Below are 21,689 nucleotides of genomic sequence, written 5' to 3' on the forward strand. Positions count from 1 at the left end.
TGGGGAATGGAAACCTAGGGGATATCTGCTGGTATTCAGAACACACATTGAGAAGATATTTCCAAGTATGCTGTGCTGTTTCTGGATACTCAGAATTATTTAATTAATTTTAAAGTGTACCGTTATATGCTGAACTCTGATTAAAGTCTTCCTTGGAGTCTCTGGTGGGGCATAGTGATGAATGTGGTAATAACGTAACAGTAATTAGCATGAACTAGGGATTGGTGCCAATGCAGACAAGCACATCATCCCGGATCATGAAGAGGGCAGATTTAGGGGTGTATCTCTGACAAAGTTCGATTTGCAGGAATTTCAGAAATTGGTGCAGCTTTGATATTGAAATACTTTCCTAGATCTTTCAGGCTAAAGTTAAAAGAGCAATGAAAAGATTCTGGGACTGAGCCAAATATCAAAGCGATGAGGTCACATAGCTTCAGAAGATAATTCTTTTGGAACAGATTATCCTCTCACTTAGCTATTTTCTTATTAATTACACAGGACCCACGTCTGGGCATACCCGTCCCACTCGGGGTGACAAAGCAAAAACAAAGAGGTGATGGCTGGAAGGTTTAGAATGAATCTTAACCACTGGCATTGCTCTGGGCACCCTCCAGACCATCATTCTTCGCCTGCCAAGCCATTACAGAAGGGGAAAGACCATATGCAAATCAGGCTTGGTCCCACCCCAAAAGGGGCAGTCCAACAAGGCTGAAACATGTCTGGGGATGCTTGTGGTCTCGTGCAAAAGGGATGTGACCTAGCAGTTCGGGCTGGACTACCCCTTTGGTCAAGATTTATTCTAAACCTTCCAGCCATCAACTCTTTTGTTGTGCTACAACTCTGGTAACTATCAACATTTCACACCTGTGCACACGCACAGATTGAGAAATGTCCAATGGAATGTGTGCTCTTGTTGTAAAACAGAGAACAACACCTTCAACAACAAGGGGTACTCCTACCATCCATGGATCAAGTGCTTGCTCAACTTCATTGATATCTTGGTAAAATGTAATATCGTAGAGACCAACACATCCTGCTGAGGTACCTATTTTATGTCATTGTAAACAAGGACACATCACTCTCCTAGTTCACATATTTGTTGAAAAAACGGTTGAACCAAATAACTTTTTCAGATTCTTTCAGAACTCCTACCATTTGCAAAAACCACAATCTCAGTAATCATAGTTAGCTTGTAAAATACCCCTCTTTGTATAGTATACTATCTAACTTTGACATAGGGGTTGTTTTATATGTGTATGGTGATGATACCAGATGCCCTAAACTGTAATGTAGAGGAAGATCCAAAAGCCCCTACCAAAAGCTCTGCCCCTCTGTATATATGTTGGGAACCAGTGAGGATGCCTATACCACAAAGAATTCTTGAAACAAGGTATCCGCTGAGAAAACCCTATATGCATTCAAGAATATATAAGTCTCAAAATGGATGGTGAAAGAGGACTGGTGACATCATGAAGAGCAGTACTGACGCACCCAGAAAAGATAAGTGAGACAAAAGAACATAGACATTCTATAAGATCTGAAGAGGAGGTGTCAAATATGAGCAACATTTCGGGTTCGAGATGAAGATGCTCATTCAAAGAAATACTGACGAAAATCCGAAGTCATTTTACAATTGTACAGATGCAGTAACGCAAGTAGACAAGGTGATTTTGAGGCTGGCTACATAGTGAATAGATTGCGGTGATGCACCAATGTATATACATAGGAATATATAGCACATTTATGTTCCACGATGCACTTTAGCAAGGCTTGAAACCTGTGAATAGAAAGGGTTTTCAATGTGGCGCAGTTAGAAAATAACTAATGGCAAAGGAGAATTCAGGAAAGGCTGGCTGGCCCAGGATCAAGAGTCGAAGCCACTGTGAGCCTGGTTGTCTGTCAAGTAGCTAAATGAACGTGAGAAACAAACTTCTGTTTGAGATGGAATGAAAAAACACTGAAGGTGTCAATAGATCATCATTTAATAGTATTATGTGCAGCAAGTGAGCTCGAAAATGTGGTCTCCAGTCACATAGTCAGATGAAAATAGACTTTGTGTCGAGCTACACCGAAGGAACAATAACCCCAACTCAGCTGTGGCCAGACATTGGTATGACAGAAAACACAACCTGGCTCAGATCCGATTTGTGATTTTGGAAGTGGTAATTAAAAGAGATATCCACAAGAATTTTCAGAAAAGGATGGACCAAAGAGAATCCTCCTGGATTGACCGCTTGAGTTCCTTGCCTCCAAAGGGGCTCAATGAGGAGATTAATTTCATGTGCTTTTTATAATGCTTATTACATTGTAATGTTTGGTGGGTGTAAGCCACACAACACTATTTTGGATATTGGTCACTTTTGATATTGAAATTTCAAAGCGCACGTACTCTTAACCGGGAGATCTGTTTTGGCTTCTATTCCAATTGTTAGTTTTGTGACCAATACTAAGTTACTGCATATCTTTGCAAATATCATGCACTATTAACTTTACAACATCTACCACCGTACACTTCTTTAGTCATGGTCCTATGTTAAGGTACTATGCAACCCCCTACTGAAGCTCCCTCAGTGCATAACATATGAGTCACTCTCTACAGACCTTATACATTTTTTTAGAGAAGTGGGAGAAGGTCCATCTATACTCCTCTATACCATCAGATAGGCACACAGGGTTTAACCTGTTTACTTCCCGGTGCTGTCTTGCAACGCATACACATCCATTCTCTCAAGTTTTCGAATTGCTAACTGATGAATACTAGATGCAACACACGTACACTCTCACAGCGCATACATTTCTTGTACAGTAGCAGATACTTTTCTGTACAATGCGTCCGTTCACTCCTAGTTTCCATGGTAACATCCCCGACCTGGGGTTCAAATTGTCTACCTCCGCGTGTTCACTTGCAATGCAGATACACTCTCTTTTTACATTAGGCGTATTGCCAATTTATAGATGCATCAGACACCCGCATTCTGAGCGCTGAGTTTTCTCGAACACATACAGATATTTTTCCACCAAAGGCGTCCATCGCCTTTGAGTTTCCATGGTGACATCCCCGCCCCAGAACTTACGCCCGGGGGTGGGGCGCGAGGCGTACGTGCTCCAGCTGGACCACGACGCCTCACAACGTCTCCATGGCAACTAACAAAAGGAAAGTGAACCGACGCGAGCACGCTTTACAGCGGCTCACTCGGCTCACACGACTCGCGAGCAGAAGCTGGACGGTAAGAACGGCTCGCGCAATAGACTACATCTGCTGACTTCTTTGAGACTAGAAGTAGAGTGACATCCAATCTTTCTGTTTGTAGATACAACTGTGTACAGACACGTACATAGTCAAGAATTTAACATAACTCAGGTAGGACATGTAAATTAATTCCATATCTTCAGATAGAGTACATTACACTGCTAGCTAACTAATGTATGCATTTATTTTGTTTTCTTTCACCTATGAGCACGGATGCTATCCACACATGATATGGTATGTGATTTTGTATTGATTTAATGGAAATGTTATGTTGTTTGAATATTTACCAGATATGAATGTAATATCAGTTATGTGACACTAATTTTGCCATAATACCGCCCTGAAGAAGGTTTAATCCGAAATGCATTGGCACTTGCGTATTATGGGCAATTAAAGATGTAAACCCATTTACTGATTTTGGATGTGCAAGATCATGTCATTTTACAGAAAACTACAGGAATGTGAATTAAACATTTCCTGCTACAAAACATATACTTTTGAATCTATTTACTATTTTTGACTCAGATTGTTATACACATTTTATGAATTGGCAGGAACCGAATGGGGCAAACTGAGAAGCACCATTCCTAACAAAGTAGAGTTACTTTGTTTTTAAATATTGGATTTGACATTTAATGTAAATGAACATACTTGTCAAGGTATTATTCACAAACAAATATTCACCTGCTGATTTACACGTGGTTGGTTGATTTGAATAAAGGAGGTCAACTCAGTGATGCATTATTTATTTTAGTTATTAGAAACATAATGTCAGATAGACAGTTTTGTTTTTAATTTGCATGTTATTGTAAGCTTCTATCTGCCAACAGTGTTTCAGGTGTAATTCGCTTTATTGTGAGAGGGGAACACTGGTCAAAATACATAGGGCCTGATTTATAAAGCATTTTTCGATGGGGTTGTGCCATTATGAAATGTTTTTTTTTTTTAAATCAAGCATATTGTTTTAAATTTTAAATGAAATTGAACATGATTCAGACACAATTGTTTCTTGTCCCAGAGCATGGGAGTGGAATTGTGGTATTTGAAGGCTACTACACTGGAGATGCCCACGTCTACACTAAAGAATCACATAAGTAGTTGTTCAGATAGTGTTTCGGGGCATGTTGTTAAGATATAATTATAGTGAAAAACGACTAATTGAATTTGTTATAGTCAGAGAAAGTAAACAATGTATTAGGGTGGGTATTTGAATCAATCATAATTTTTAGATAAGTTTGCTAATGTTTATAATGTATACAATATATTTTTGGGGCTATTTACATATTTACAAATTTAAATATTAACATGTTGTAAGATGATTTTATTAGTACGAATTTGTTAAAAATAACTTAGATTTCTTAAGTGCAGAACCTATTACTTTAAATGTTCAAAAGTTGAACTAGTTAAAATATATTCATGTTAATGTTTTAGTTCGTTATTGGTTTTATTGTTCTAAAATGTTCTTGTTTTTTAATCACACTCTCACACCTTGAATTCTGCATACTAGACTAAGTTATTCTTTTGCATTCCATGATAACTGGCACCCTTTAATCGCAGAATGAACACAGTTTGCAGAATTCTCAGTGGACCTTATCACCAATTACAATGCTGTGAATTCCTTCAGAGCTGCCATTTCCTCCAGGCATGCTCTGACTGATGGTTTCACACTTCGTGAACACCCTCTGGTATGTAGGTTGCTATGAAATGTTCGTACTAGCCATCTCATAAGCCTTCATAATTTTGGAAGTCAACTTTGTACTCTCTCTGGTCTCATATTGGCTGGATAATTGATATCTGACTTGTTAAGCTCACTCAACTAAATTAGTAATGCTTATGTTTTCGGGAGTGTGGCAGACTATAGGGCTCTGAATCTGGTGAATTGTCTTTCACCGAGGGTATAACTTTCACATTCATTGCAAAACTAAGATCAGTTTGAGAGCCATTCAATTCCCCTTCATTTATGTATTTCCTTACCTGCACATAGTAATATGTCTTCATACCTATTAATTTCATAACATCAACCTAAAAATGTCAGCAGGTCCTTATTTATTTCCTTTCATTGACCATTTCAACTAGTATCATGTCCTGCTCTGGCCATTTGTGTGGGGTAGATTATGTCAAAGGGTGGACTTGGTAGGTGCTTTTTTAGAGCTCCTTCCATGATAGGTCCCATGTCTTCCAAAGCAATTTGGTTAGAGCCAGGCTTGAAGAGAACCTTAGGTTCCCTGACTGGTCAAATTAAAAGGCATTTTACAATGTCTACAGTGCATGCTTGAATTGCTGTTTTAGATCAGCTTCGAATAGAACAGGAAGCTTCATGCATCCATTGGACTGTTGATTAACCCGCATAATGTATGATGGAGAGTTGGGATTCTATCAAGGGCTTGGAGGGGAGTATCAGGCCACATGCTCTAATACCCCTGCTTACATTGTTGCTTTTATTGCAGTTGCATAGGATTTCGACAATGTCCAGACTTTTTTAGGAATTGGTTTCCTTTCTCACAAGATGGATTTTCATAGTCGTTACCTTCAGGATGTTCCTCCCATGGAAAGAAGATTTGCATGGAAAAATAGTGAGTGATACATGAGTCGTTTAATGGTGTTTGGACTATACAGGACTATGGGGTGTGATTATGAGAGTTGTAGTACAGTAAAATATGTACATGCCTTCGTACTGCTATATGAAAATAATCAAACGGAGACGTGCATATAAGGAAGCCTCACTGCTATGCCATAGAATGTTCCATACACTTAAATTCAATCTCAGCATGTAAGTGTGAATGGGGGGGGCATGAATATTTGAGCCAGAGTGACACCAATTGATTAAGGAAAGGAATGGTGGCATTGATCGGAATCTATGTGTTTGTTCCGTTTTTGCTTTCATCACCTTTTTTGCTGGTTGATACGTGTCTAATAACATTGAGCTGTTCTTTCTTGTACTGGTTCCAGTGAATCCATTGCGTGCCCTTCTTTTGTCCTGCTCTACCATACGACTGATTCTGACCTTTTCCATTTCTTCCATTCAAGTTTCAGAAGTAGTTGTTAGCGTTTTACCATTGGTTCCAGTATGCTTTGTTTCTTTACCTGGTGTAATCTTCTTTTTAAATACCTCTTAATTATGTACAATGAATGGATGTGTTTTAAAACCCAGTATTCATAGCAGTTCTGACATTTCTCTTTGGACACTGAGGGGGTAATTCATAGAATTCGGCTCACAAGTGGCGTACGCGGCTGTCGCACAGAGGGCGCGTGCGGCAGCCTGCGCCAGCCACGTGCGCCAAAACCCATTTAGGTGCACATCGTATTCATGGATTAATACATCCATAAGCAGCCATGGTGCAGCAACCCTGCAGCAGCGCCAGTTACGCCCCCAACCCCGCCCCGTGCGCCAAAAACATCACACAAATCCAGTACATGGCGCAAAGGCCAGTGGACCAGCATACAGCCCCCCAAACACGGAAATGCTTGTAAAACTCCCAGTGCACCCCCCAGAATACACGCACCCCACTCGCGGCAGGCCTATCGAGTGTAAAACTCCCCACGCACCCCTTGGAATAAATGTACCCTGCTCGTGCCATCAAAAATGCATGTAAAACACCCCGCACACCCCTCGGAATACACGTACCCCACCTGCGCCAGTGAAAATGCATGTAAAACTCCCCGCGCACTCCTGGGAATACATGTACCCTGCTCGTGCCAGCAAAATCGCGTGTAAACCTCCCTGCGCACCCCTCAGAATACACTTAACCCGCTCGTGCCAGGCCTATCGTGTGTAAATCTCCCCGCGCACCCCTCGGAATACACGTACCCCGCTCGCGCTAGCAGAAATGCGTGTAAAACTCCCCACGCACCCCTCGGAATACATGTACCCCGCTCGCGCCAGCCAAAATGCATGAAAACTTCCCGTGCACCCCTCGGAATACACGTACCCCGCTCGTGCCAGCGAAAATGCGTGTAAAACTCCCCACGCACCCCTCGGAATACACGTACCCCACCCGCACCAGTGAAAATGCGTGTAAAACTCCCTGCGCACCCCTGGTAATACACGTACCCCGCTCATGCCAGTGAAATCGCATGTAAAACTCCCTGCGCACCCCTCGGAATGCACGTACCCCGCTCGCGCCAGGCCTATTGCGTGTAAAACTCCCTGCGCACCGCTCGGAATACATGTACCTCGCTCGTGCCAGTGAAAATGCATGTAAAACTCCCAGTGCACCCCTCGGAATACACTTACCTCATTCGCGCCAGAGAAATCGCGTGTAAAACTCCCCGCGCACCCCTTGGAATGTACGTACCCCGCTCACGCCAGGAAAATTGCGTGGAAAAAGTCCCCCCTGTGGTGTGGGCTGCCTGTGTGGCATGCCCAGGGTGGATGGGCTGCCTGCGGGGCATGGGGAGGGTGAATGAGCTGCCTGCCGGGCATGGGGAGGGTGGATGGGCTGCCTGCGCGTATTCTGGGGGTGTGCGGGGAGTTTAACACGCGATAGGCCTGACGCAAGCAGGGCACGTGTATTTCGGGGGTATGCGGGAAGTTTTACACACGATTTGGCATTGTGGGCCTTCCTGGGTGTGCCCTTTCCTCCCACCCCATGCCCTGCAGGCAGCCCGCACCACAGGGGACTACCCTACACCCCTGACCATGCCCTGTAGGCAGCCCACATGGCACCATGCACTTGTGAGCTCCGACTCATGTCCTCCACCCACCCACCATTGACGGGCACCTGCCAGCAGGCTCCGGCACATGTCCCCCAAATATAACACCCACCCACCATTGACGTGCACCTGCCGGCAGGCACCGACTCATATCCCCCACCCACCCACCCACCATTGACGTGCACCTGCCAGCAGGCCCTGACTCATGTCTATTGACGGGCACCTGCCAGCAGGCCCCGGCTCATGTCCCCCACCCGATTGACGGGAACCTGCCAGCAGGCCCCGACTCATGTCCGCCACCCACCCACCATTGATGGGCACCTGTCAGCAGGCCCCGGCTCATGTCCCCCACCCAAACACCAACCCACCATTGACAGGCTCCTGCTAGCAGGCCCCGACTCATGTCCCCCACCCACACACCATTGACAGGCACCTGCCAGCAGGCCCCCGACTCATGTCCCCCATACACCCACCCACCAACCATTGACGGGCACCTACCAGCAGGCTCCGGCACATGTCCCCCAAATATTGCACCCACCCACCATTGACGTGCACCTGCCAGCAGGCCCCGATTCATGTCATCCACCCACCCACCATTAACGTGCACCTGCCAGCAGGCCCCGACTCATGTCGATTGACGGGCACCTGCCAGCAGGCCCTGGCTCATGTCCCCCACCTGATTGACGGGAACCTGCCAGCAGGCCCCGACTCATGTCCCCCACCCACCCACCATTGACGGGCACATGCCATCAGGCCCCCGACTCATGTCCCCCATACACCAACCTACCAACCATTGATGGGCACCTACCAGCAGGCCCCGATACGTGGCCCACCAAACACCATGTTCTAACAAAAGAGACCCATGGGCTTAATGCCTACACAATTCCCCCAATCCTCCCAGTACAAGCATGCAAGCATCCACTGCCCCCACTCCCAAATTACCCATGCCATGAGGGCCTCAAAAGAACCACCATGGCCATGCATAAATGTACAACAGACCCACACAGTGGCAACACATGACTGAGGCATGCTCATTGAGACATGATGAAAAAACATAAAGAAATATCAAACTTGCAAATTAAGAAATTATTGAATCCAAAAAAAAATCAAATACAATGTAAGCCAAAAATCCACAAGGGGAAAAAAGGGAAGTGGTCCTTTTCAAATGTCCAAATAAAGTACATGAAAACATTAAAATAAACCATTGATCCATGGGATGACAACATAACTAAAGTATGTACAAGTCTGTGAAAGTCCAAGGATCCATGATGCCCAAACAAAATGAAACCTACAAAAAGTCCTATAAAAATAAATATGTACATAAATGGGAGCAAAGTCCATGGACTCCAAAATAAACACAAAACAAAGGAAACCTAACCCTAAAGAACTATGTACAAAGGTGACGGGCAAGTCCAACGGCTCACTTGTTGATGTCCTGGGCCAGGGCATCATCGAACTCCTCTTCAACATCCTGGAGGCGGGCCTCTTCCCTGGCCCTGAGGTCTCGCAGGGATGCAGCCATGGCCTCCTCCAATTCCCTGCGAGTTGGCTCGAGGCACTCAGCCTGCCTCAACGCCCTGCGCATGGAGTTCTCCGCCCTGACCATAGTGAGCCATGACTCTTCCACCCACCGCCGCTCTGCATCTATTTGCCAGCCCAACCGCTGCCACACAGAAGACACTCCAAATCCAGGGTCCTCCTGCCCTCTGGCCGATGGCTGCCCCTGTGATGTTGATGGCCCCGAGCCATCATCGCTCCCACCTTGAGCCTGCTGCTGCCGTGCATGTGCCCTGCCTGTTGATGCCTGCACGTCCTCCTCCTGCTGCGGTCCAGTTGTTGTGGTGGCCACCCCTGCTGGACCTCCGACTCCCGACTGTGGCAGGGATGTGTCCTCCACCAGCCTGGCTGCTGTGTGGGGCAGGAAAATGGCCTTCTGGCAGGAGCGCAGTCTTCCGTGTGTTGTTGCGTGGCCAGCTTGGTACGGATTGAATCGGCACGTGAAAAAATAGCACATCAGCGTGCATTTCGAGGAAAGGCCCTTAGCGTGTAAGCGCGTCTGTGACATAACGCGCACAGGCGTTTCCCTCATGACGGGTTCATAGTGAATCAGCATGTGAAAAAACAACACGTCCGCGTGTTAATGCGTGTAATTCGAGGAAAGGGCCCAAGCGCGTAAGTGAAGTGACGCACGCGGGCGTATCCCTCAGCATGGGTTAAAGGTGAGCGAGGCCAGCAGTTCGCTGTACGTGCCTTTCGTGGAGACCGACATGTGTGTTGCTACTTTGTGTTGTTTCGCGCGCCATCACAACTTCACAGCGGATCAAGGACATATCTCTTCTTTTGGCGGGGGTATTGGCTACACGTGTTTTTCATTATCACGCTAGTCTGACGGTGAGTCGCGCACACTATTTTTCCCACTGTGGGTGCCCCTGTGTATCGCGTACCCTTTTTTGAGGTCATAGTAGCCTGCGGGTCCCACGCGTATGTGTTTTTCGTGCCCCTGGGTGCCACCGTGTACTGCGGGAGGTTAATTCCACACACATGGGCTAATGGGGGTTGTGTGCACAGTTTTACTGCAGTTTTGGGGTTCCTGAGCGTTGCATGAGCCGTCACTTTATCACCGGGGTCATATACAGCCTTGCAAGTGCACAGGGGTGCTCTTAACATCTTGTATCCCACTCCCTTTACCCCAATTGCCCAGGACAATTGTCGTGTACACCTCCCATTGGCACTACTCCACCTGTGCTGGCACTACTCCATCTTTGCCATGGTTGGGAGGCCACAAAAGGTGAGGGGTGCCTCAGCTGGGCGTACTCCACATGGCAGGTGTGGTCACGGACGTGGCCGGGATGACCAGGGAGTAAGGGGACTCCAGGGTGTCCAGGGTGGCCGCAGAGGGGGAAGAGGCAGGGGTGTACCAGTTTGGCACAATGTTGTGCCATGTGTTGGTGCAGTCATGCCACCACCCCCTGTGGTTACGGGAGATGCAGCTCTTGCACCTGACACTGGCGTTCATGTGACCCGGCAGTCTGTTTCATCGACTGCCACGGGCCCAAGGGTAGTGGTAGCTGCAGGTGCAGCTGTGGACACCACCACCCAGGCTGAGGGTGGGCCAGTGCATGCTGCGTTGGCACCGGAAGATTCCCTGGATGATTTCCAGGATTTCAGGAGGCGCAGGGTAAGTGCACGCAGGGCTGCCCTGACCGAGGCACATGTTCCTGGGGCAGTATTGTCATCTGCTGCCCCGAGCAGTGGGGTGTCGGCAAGTGCATGGGCAGATGCAGCTGACACCACCCTGGCTGTGAGTTTACCATACAGGACAGTCCTGGTCAGTGACCTTAGCAAAGCATATGTTGCTGCGCAGGGTCAAGTCAGGGGCACCCAGCAGCCACCGACGGAAGTCAGGGCTTCCATCATTGTTCCACCTGCCACTCCCTTGGTTCAATCCACCAGCGCCACTGCCCATACTGATCAGGGCGGCATTTGCCAGTCAGGGTCCAGACCACTGTCCAATAGGAGGAAGGTTGCACCTGCAGTAGAGGTTGGGCCCCCAGACACAGCTCCGGCCTCCGGCATGTCGAAGAAGAAGCCTTTCTGCATGCAGGAACTGGACTTCCTTGTGGACTACGTGCGGGACCACAACCGTGATATGCTAGTGGGGCCGAATTGTCTTTGTGATGTGTCGTGCTTGACTGCCACTACATGTCATGTGTACATGGTTCTCATGTGCGAGTCATGCAATGCTTCACTGATGCTTGCCTGCTGGGCAGCATGCTGGACATGTAGAGCAGAGGGGGACTGTCCTCTTCACCACACTTGCACCCTACCCACATGTTACTCTGCCCCTCCGATCCATGGTCCAGCTCACTGGCCCTTCTGCATGTAGCCTGGGGTATCTTTCTTCTCAGCACTGGGACTATGTCATCGCATGACTGACGTGCATGTGTGTTCTGCCTGCATGCGGGTACTCCATGTAGGCATGCTCCCTTGCCCCGCCACCCCCCTGCACCACAATTTCACCATGACACTGGTGTGTATCATATTGGAGTACTGCAATGGCCTGTTCAAGGCTCCTGTGTACATGCACACTTCCCCCAGCCAACCTGCCGACACAGTGGGGTACATCCTTTGTCCTTGATGAAGGGTGTCTCACTTGGGCTGTGCAGATGACAGATGCTCCACAGGGACATGAGTGCCCATTCATGCTACATGTGCATTCCATGCATGCCCCTATGTGTCCTTGACTGGATGATCATTTTAGTACGTGTCCAGGATGACCTACATTTCATGGCATTTGATCATCCATTCCATGCCCACTCTGGCTCAGTCCTGCATCACGCACATGTTTAGGGTGTCACAGTCTGTGTGAGGCATAGGCCTCCCCCTGTATCAGGCCCCCTAACTCTGTTCAACTGGTGTAGTGGCTTCTGCACACATGGGTGTAGTACTGAGGGTTCATCATGTGTCCTGCTTACTGTCCCATTATCATCTGCTGTGTTGTCAGTTGACTCAGATTATGCAATTGACGCTAGTCAACACTGTCTGCCAATACACAGGTCTCTGGTCACCCTTTTGCTGCCATGCAATTCCTCCCTACATTTTCACTTAGGGGGACGGGGGTTTGCTTGTATCCATGCAACCCATTGCATGCACATTGCATATGATGCCTGAACTTGCCCTTACACTGCCTTCACGTTTATTGATAGACATCATAATGTACTAGTTCATGTAGATAATGGGTAACGTACACATGTTCTGCACTGCATCAACCCTCTTCTGAGCCGTGTTACACCGTTCTACATGCCTACTCACTGATGCAATGTCAAAGTGACCTGGCATGTATGGTCAGATTTTCATGCCTTCTCTGTCATGATTGCCACGGGAACGGGTGCATCCTGTGACACATGTACTCAGTAATGGACCTCCCTAGGGGTTGTTTAGAAAAGTTGATTGGTCAATCTGCAGCCTATACCAACTGCCATAGGGTGCAGATTGAATGTAGCCTACCAATTGGGTTGTAATGACTGTGGAGCTGCCTTCACGTGTGTATGTGTGCACTTCCACATACATCAAAGCAAGCAGCGTTGTAGCTGCTTGCTTTGCTGTATTGGATGCTGTTCATGTTCACAATACAGGTGTATGGGGAAAGGGGTGTTTTTAAATGCTTTCACATGTACATATGCAAGCAGCTTCAATGTTGTGTAGTTCAACATTGCGACTACTCACTTATGTGTGTGTCAAAGTGTTCCTTTACACATGTGTGTTCTGCAGCTTTCTTGTTGACTGACTAATATGTAGTTGATTGATGTTCATGCTGATGAGATTTCTGCAATGCGCACATTATGTTCAACAGGCATAATCCTGAAGGTGCATTGTTGTGCAGTATGTGTACGCCCAGGCCCACTTAGCTAACATGGTGGTGCCTGGCTGTGGAGATTTTACACAGGAATGATGGAATAGGGCACATTCACAGCACAATGTGCTCAATCAGGCCCTAAGGGGTGTTGTGGAGGCTTCATGTCCTGCAGCTCGGATAGTACTGGGCGTTATGGTCCCTCATGCCTGGTTGCAGGCACTTGCTTTGCTTGGGACATTCACTATATCTGCATGGCCCATGCCACCCGGTACGGGCTGAGCTGCAGATGGATGGAGCTATTTGGTGATGATGGTTTAGTGATGCATGTGTACATGCATATTATGTGTGTCATTGTGTGTTTGGATTCACTTACAGCAGTGGTCAATTTGCAGTTCAGACATGCTTATGGTATGTGCCATCTCTTTGTTGCCATCTGTCTTTTCTGCCTGTGACATGTGCCTGACCGAGATGGTGTCTGATGGAGTTCATATACTACTTTTTGTTCTTGTGTTGGCTTTGCTGTTCATACACATCCATTTCTGCTTTTGTGATGTCTTTGCATATCAAGGCCACTGGATTCATGCCAGGTTCTCATTTGTGTGTGACATGTCTGCTTCATGTGTTGGTTGTCAATGTGATGTCTATGTGTGTGTGGATTATGTGCCACTGACATGTGTACTCATGTTTGTTTTATCCCCCTTTTCAGATGATGACGCAATGGAGCCAGAGGATGGTGCTGTCATGCCAGGCACAGGGTTGCTATCACACCAGCAACCCAGCACAAGTGGGGGTCGTGGGGTGGTAGACCACGAGAACCCACTTGTGTTCCAGACCATCGTGTCTAGGGCTGGCAAGGAGTCTAGCCCGGATGATCACACTGATGACAATGTCGAGTTGGATTTGCGTCTGGTCCATTCGTCAATGGTGACTGATTCTGATGTAGACGTTCCTCTGTCCGTGACACTTGCACTGAGGGGCCAGATGGTGGTGGGACCTCCGCCTGTGGTGGATCGGGACGCAGGGTCACACTCCACACCAGTTGCTGTAGTGCCTGGGGCATCACATCAACGGAGGCAAGTAGTCCTGCAGCCGTGGGCAGTACCAACCCAACAAGGACGGCGGCTCCTTGGGCCCTGCAGGTGTCAAGCCCAGCAACATGGTGGCCATGCACCACCAGCGTATACTGAGTGGGAGCAAGCCATGGTTGCCAATTCCGAACAACAGGGGGCAGCAATTGATAATATCGCTCAGAGCATGGAGCGTGTGGCCCAATCTCTGCTCCCCCCTGCTAGGCAGGTGGATCTCCACCAGCGGGCGGCACAGTCCACGGCTCGCTCGCTCAAGCTGGGCATGGGGCTTCAGACAGGACACGCCGGCCGAAATGGTGTCTTTGTGTCAAGCAATTGTTGATCACGCAGAGGCACACATGGAGGCCATGAGGGTTGACTATGAATCCCTCAGATCTACGCTGGGTGTGCTCTTGATGTCCCTGAGGCAGCGGTCAGAGGAGAGATTGGAGCAGCTTGAGAATACCATCTCGGCTGAGCTACGTGGTGTACCAGTTGTCCAGCCAGGTCATGCAGGAAGAACTCTGTGTTACACGTGTTACCTTGCAAGAGAAGGCACACGTATCATGAAAGGTTCTGCATGCTGACCTACGTGTCATCGCCGCAAAGAATGAGGCTCACCCTTCCCGCAGACTTGCTGCCGATGCGGGGCAAGCTGTGCATAGGCGTGGTCAGGGTACTGTGCCACGTCAACCCTTTCAGCCTGAGGGTGAGGAGGATGACGACTTATCTCCCACACAGTTCGGGCTGTGCAGGCGTTGAGCCCATGGAGGTTTTTTTTTAAATCTCAACATCATTGCATGTGGGTGTTGAGGTGCACCCTGTACCTCCCCCCTCCTGGGTGCCTGCCCCCCTCCGGGTCGTATGTGGCCATTTTAGATTTTTATATTTAGTTTAATTAGTTAATATATTTTTTATAGTTAGTTTAATTAGTTAAAATCGTTTTTTATAGTTAGTTTAATTAGTTAATATAGTTTAAAATTGCTTGTCTATTGTGCATTCATGTGACGGTGTGGTGCTTTGTGGCTTTTGAAATTATCCACTGTCTGTTCCAGCTGGGCCCTTCAAGCTTGTCTTGTGTATGTGTCTGCAGCTTGGGGTCCTGACTCACATATGCCACTCCTGCTTCCCCTATCCATGGGCTTGCAAGGATGGTTCGGTGTTACAACCATTTACACAAGGGCATTGGACTTTTGTCATATCTGTGGCCTGTCTGCTGCTCTACAACTTGTGTTGACACCCCTAATGGAGATAATGTAGTTTTTCTCCACGGCATGCCTGCAATCAATTTTGGTGAGTACATATTTGATATGTCCATTTATTAATGTTGATTGTGTTGTGTGTTCTTTACTTGCCTGTATATGTGCTTGATGCACTTCATGCTGTAGACAGTAGCCTGCACCCTTTGGCTGTCAAGGTCACACTGATGGTGGGAGGAGGTCGGATGTACATCTCAAACATGGCCCAGTGACAACCAGCATGAAGAAACACACACAGGGAGCTTTCCAGGCTTGTTAATTGTTTTTATGCGCTTTTTGCAGGAAAATGAGCCTCCAGACTACCTTTCCCAGCAGACATGGGGTCAAGAACTACAGAAACCTGGCCACATTGGGTGGTGAACACGTGCCCATGTGTGCGCAAGCAGAAGCACAGGGCTTGTGCTCAGACGTCCAACAGAAGCAGACGTTTTTCCAGGAGCTCCAGGCAAGGTGAGCAGCACAAGGGGCCACACCCCAGCCGAACTTCCTCCACGTCCCTTGCACATGCATGCTAAGTAGCGCCAGTGCTGGGGAGCTTGGCCAGGCATTGCGGGACAAAGCGCACAGTACAGCGAAGACGCGTTAAGGTACAAATGTGAATTAGCTTTACAAGTTGTCAGGTACACACGCAGGGGGGGTCGCCCATATCCTCGAGTCCCCCCTGCTCCATAGAAGCTGAGTTGTTAGTGCAGTAGCGTTCCTAGCCAGACACTTATACAGCGCACGGGGGTACCCATCGACGCACAGACTCAAGTGCTGTGCATATAATTTGCATATGCAAATTGCTACGTGCACTACCTATTGAAATCCGCGGCTGGCAGAACACAACTTGTACTGAAGTCGCACATCGCCAAACGCATCTAGCAGATCACCCAAGGGCCATTCTATCATGTGTCCCTACTGACACACAAACTTACACAATGCTCCACCACACATACAACCATCCTTCCATGCCCACACGTGCACACAGATTGCCTTCTCTGGCATGCTGTGTCCCTGCAGCACATGATCAATTACCATGTGGGAATCGTGTACATGAGTAAATAGGTTATTTTTGTTGCTTGCCCTTTTTATGTGATGCTCAAGGTGTATCCCCAACACAATGGCTGCTCACTGTGCTGTGTGCTGAGCAGTGTGTTGCAGGAGCCACACACAGCACATGGGTTAGGGATTAGCTGATTTGGCTTGGTCAATGTGCATGAGAACAGGCATTCAGTCTCTTGTTGATGCTACCACTGGTGGCAAGCATTTGTGTATGACTTGGTATGTGTGGGAATTTGTTGGTCAGTCATTTCATCTGATTCCATGTCAGGCGTGATTGTTTCGGGCCTCTTTCCATTTAGCACATGTCACTTTGTATGTAATTGGGCATGTGTTGGGCTTTTGCTGTTGCATGCCATGTCATGGTGTGGCAGACAAGGGTGATGTGGGTTGGGAGGGTTTGGGTGACATACCAGTGATTGTCATGGCCTGTTTTGCAAATGGTGGTGTGATACACAACTTGCATGTGTTCCTTTTGGTCACACAGGATTGGTTATATTTAAGTAGGTAGGGATGCACACAGTGTAGCACTTCCGTGGCAACATTCTCAGGGTGGTAAGGGTGTGACAGTTGACTGTATCTTTGTCATCATCGATTGTCACCTGGTATGTGCCAGGCCTGTGTGCACTCCGTAGAGGTGGGAGTTTAGGTGAAAAATGTGACCACAAGCTGGGACCGGGCTGCCTCACCACGTGCCCTTTTCCCTCCCATGGGCAGAGCCTGTGCATATGGTTGGAGATGTGGGGGCACCACCATGTCCACCGGTACGTCCCGCTGTGTTGCAACATTGTGCAGGACACTTGCTGATGTCCACCGCCCGATTGACGAGCAGGCCCCGGCTCATGTCCCCCACCCGATTGACGGGAACCTGCCAGCAGGCCCCGACTCATGTCAGCCACCCACCCACCATTGATGGGCACCTGTCAGCAGGCCCCGGCTCATGTCCCCCACCCAAACACCAACCCACCATTGACAGGCTCCTGCTAGCAGGCCCCGACTCATGTCCCCCACCCACACACCATTGACAGGCACCTGCCAACAGGCCCCCGACTCATGTCCCCCATACACCCACCCACCAACCATTGACGGGCACCTACCAGCAGGCTCCGGCACATGTCCTCCAAATATTGCACCCACCCACCATTGACGTGCACCTGCCAGCAGGCCCCGATTCATGTCATCCACCCACCCACCATTAAAGTGCACCTGCCAGCAGGCCCCGACTCATGTCGATTGACGGGCACCTGCCAGCAGGCCCTGGCTCATGTCCCCCACCCGATTGACGGGAACCTGCCAGCAGGCCCCGACTCATGTCCCCCACCCACCCACCATTGACGGGCACCTGCCATCAGGCCCCCGACTCATGTCCCCCATACACCAACCTACCAACCATTGACGGGCACCTACCAGCAGGCCCCGATACGTGGCCCACCAAACACCATGTTCTAACAAAAGAGACCCATGGGCTTAATGCCTACACAATTCCCCCAATCCCCCCAGTACAAGCATGCAAGCATCCACTGCCCCCACTCCCAAATTACCCATGCCATGAGGGCCTCAAAAGAACCACCATGGCCATGCATAAATGTACAACAGACCCACACAGTGGCAACACATGACTGAGGCATGCTCATTGAGACATGATGAAAAAACATAAAGAAATATCAAACTTGCAAATTAAGAAATTATTGAATCCAAAAAAAAATCAAATACAATGTAAGCCAAAAATCCACAAGGGGAAAAAAGGGAATTGGTCCTTTTCAAATGTCCAAATAAAGTACATGAAAACATTAAAATAAACCATTGATCCATGGGATGACAACATAACTATGTACAAGTCTGTGAAAGTCCGAGGATCCATGATGCCCAAACAAAATGAAACCTACAAAAAGTCCTATAAAAATAAATATGTACATGAATGGGAGCAAAGTCCATGAACTCCAAAATAAACACAAAACAAAGGAAACCTAACCCTAAAGAACTATGTACAAAGGTGACGGGCAAGTCCAACGGCTCACTTGTTGATGTCCTGGGCCAGGGCATCATCGAACTCCTCTTCAACATCCTGGAGGCGGGCCTCTTCCCTGGCCCTGAGGTCTTGCAGGGATGCAGCCATGGCCTCCTCCAATTCCCTGCGAGTTGGCTCGAGGCACTCAGCCTGCCTCAACGCCCTGCGCATGGAGTTCTCCGCCCTGACCATAGTGAGCCATGACTCTTCCACCCACCGCCGCTCTGCATCTATTTGCCAGCCCAACCGCTGCCACACAGAAGACACTCCAAATCCAGGGTCCTCCTGCCCTCTGGCCGATGGCTGCCCCTGTGATGTTGATGGCCCCGAGCCATCATCGCTCCCACCTTGAGCCTGCTGCTGCCGTGCATGTGCCCTGCCTGTTGATGCCTGCACGTCCTCCTCCTGCTGCGGTCCAGTTGTTGTGGTGGCCACCCCTGCTGGACCTCCGACTCCCGACTGTGGCAGGGAGGTGTCCTCCACCAGCCTGGCTGCTGTGTGGGGCAGGAAAATGGCCTTCTGGGCAGGAGCGCGGTCTTCCGTGTGTTGTTGCGTGGCCAGCTTGGTACGGATTGAATCGGCACGTGAAAAAATAGCACATCAGCGTGTATTTCGAGGAAAGGCCCTTAGCGTGTAAGCGTGTCTGTGACATAACGCGCACAGGCGTTTCCCTCATGACGGGTTCATAGTGAATCAGCATGTGAAAAAACAACACGTCCGCGTGTTAATGCGTGTAATTCGAGGAAAGGGCCCAAGCGCGTAAGTGAAGTGACGCACGCGGGCGTATCCCTCAGCATGGGTTAAAGGTGAGCGAGGCCAGCAGTTCGCTGTACGTGCCTTTCGTGGAGACCGACATGTTTGTTGCTACTTTGTGTTGTTTCGCGCGCCATCACAACTTCACAGCGGATCAAGGACATATCTTTTCTTTTGGCGGGGGTATTGGCTACACGTGTTTTTCATTATCACGCTAGTCTGACGGTGAGTCGCGCACACTATTTTTCCCACTGTGGGTGCCCCTGTGTATCGCGTACCCTTTTTTGAGGTCATAGTAGCCTGCGGGTCCCACGCGTATGTGTTTTTCGTGTCCCTGGGTGCCACCGTGTGCTGCGGGAGGTTAATTCCACACACATGGGCTAAAGGGGGTTGTGTGCACAGTTTTACTGCAGTTTTTGTGTTCCTGAGCGTTGCATGAGCCGTCACTTTATCACCGGGGTCATATACAGCCTTGCAAGTGCACAGGGGTGCTCTTAACATCTTGTATCCCACCCCCTTTACCCCAATTGCCCAGGACAATTGTCGTGTACACCTCCCATTGGCACTACTCCACCTGTGCTGGCACTACTCCATCTTTGCCATGGTTGGGAGGCCACAAAAGGTGAGGGCTGCCTCAGCTGGGCGTACTCCACGTGGCAGGTGTGGTCACGGACGTGGCCGGGATGACCAGGGAGTAAGGGGACTCCAGGGTGTCCAGGGTGGCCGCAGAGGGGGAAGAGGCAGGGGTGTGCCAGTTTGGCACAATGTTGTGCCATATGTTGGTGCAGTCATGCCACCACCCCCTGTGGTTACGGGAGATGCAGCTCTTGCACCTGACACTGGCGTTCATGTGACCCGGCAGTCTGTTTCATCGACTGCCACGGGCCCAAGGGTAGTGGTAGCTGCAGGTGCAGCTGTGGACACCACCACCCAGGCTGGGTGGGCCAGTGCATGCTGCGTTGGCACCCGAAGATTCCCTGGATGATTTCCAGGATTTCAGGAGGCGCAGGGTAAGTGCACGCAGGGCTGCCCTGACCGAGGCACATGTTCCTGGGGCAGTATTGTCATCTCCTGCCCCGAGCAGTGGGGTGTGGGCAAGTGCATGGGCAGATGCAGCTGACACCACCCTGGCTGTGAGTCTACCATACAGGACAGTCCTGGTCAGTGACCTTAGCAAAGCATATGTTGCTGCGCAGGGTCAAGTCAGGGGCACCCAGCAGCCACCGACGGAAGTCAGGGCTGCCATCATTGTTCCACCTGCCACTCCCTTGGTTCAATCCACCAGCGCCACTGCCCATACTGATCAGGGCAGCATTTGCCAGTCAGGGTCCAGACCACTGTCCAATAGGAGGAAGGTTGCACCTGCAGTAGAGGTTGGGCCCCCAGACACAGCTCCGGCCTCCGGCATGTCGAAGAAGAAGCCTTTCTGCATGCAGGAACTGGACTTCCTTGTGGACTACGTGCGGGACCACAACCGTGATATGCTAGTGGGGCCGAATTGTCTTTGTGATGTGTCGTGCTTGACTGCCACTACATGTCATGTGTACATGGTTCTCATGTGCGAGTCATGCAATGCTTCACTGATGCTTGCCTGCTGGGCAGCATGCTGGACATGTAGAGCAGAGGGGGACTGTCCTCATCACCACACTTGCACCCTACCCACATGTTACTCTGCCCCTCCGATCCATGGTCCAGCTCACTGGCCCTTCTGCATGTAGCCTGGGGTATCTTTCCTCTCAGCACTGGGACTATGTCATTGCATGACTGACGTGCATGTGTGTTCTGCCTGCATGCGGGTACTCCATGTAGGCATGCTCCCTTGCCCCGCCACCCCCCTGCACCCCAATTTCACCATGACACTGGTGTGTATCATATTGGAGTACTGCAATGGCCTGCACACTTCCCCCAGCCAACCTGCCGACACAGTGGGGTACATCCTTTGTCCTTGATGAAGGGTGTCTCACTTGGGCTGTGCAGATGACAGATGCTCCACAGGGACATGAGTGCCCATTCATGCTACATGTGCATTCCATGCATGCCCCTATCTGTCCTTGACTGGATCATCATTTTAGTACGTGTCCAGGATGACCTACATTTCATGGCATTTGATCATCCATTCGATGCCCACTCTGGCTCAGTCCTGCATTACGCACATGTTTAGGGTGTCACAGTCTGTGTGAGGCACAGGCCTCCCCCTATATCAGGCCCCCTAACTCTGTTCAACTGGTGTAGTGGCTTCTGCACACATGGGTGTACTACTGAGGGTTCATCATGTGTCCTGCTTACTGTCCCATTATCATCT

This window comes from Ambystoma mexicanum, chromosome 11, assembly GCF_040938575.1.
Source record: "Ambystoma mexicanum isolate Mex_15411 chromosome 11, UKY_AmexF1_1, whole genome shotgun sequence".
Lineage (NCBI taxonomy): Eukaryota > Metazoa > Chordata > Amphibia > Caudata > Ambystomatidae > Ambystoma > Ambystoma mexicanum.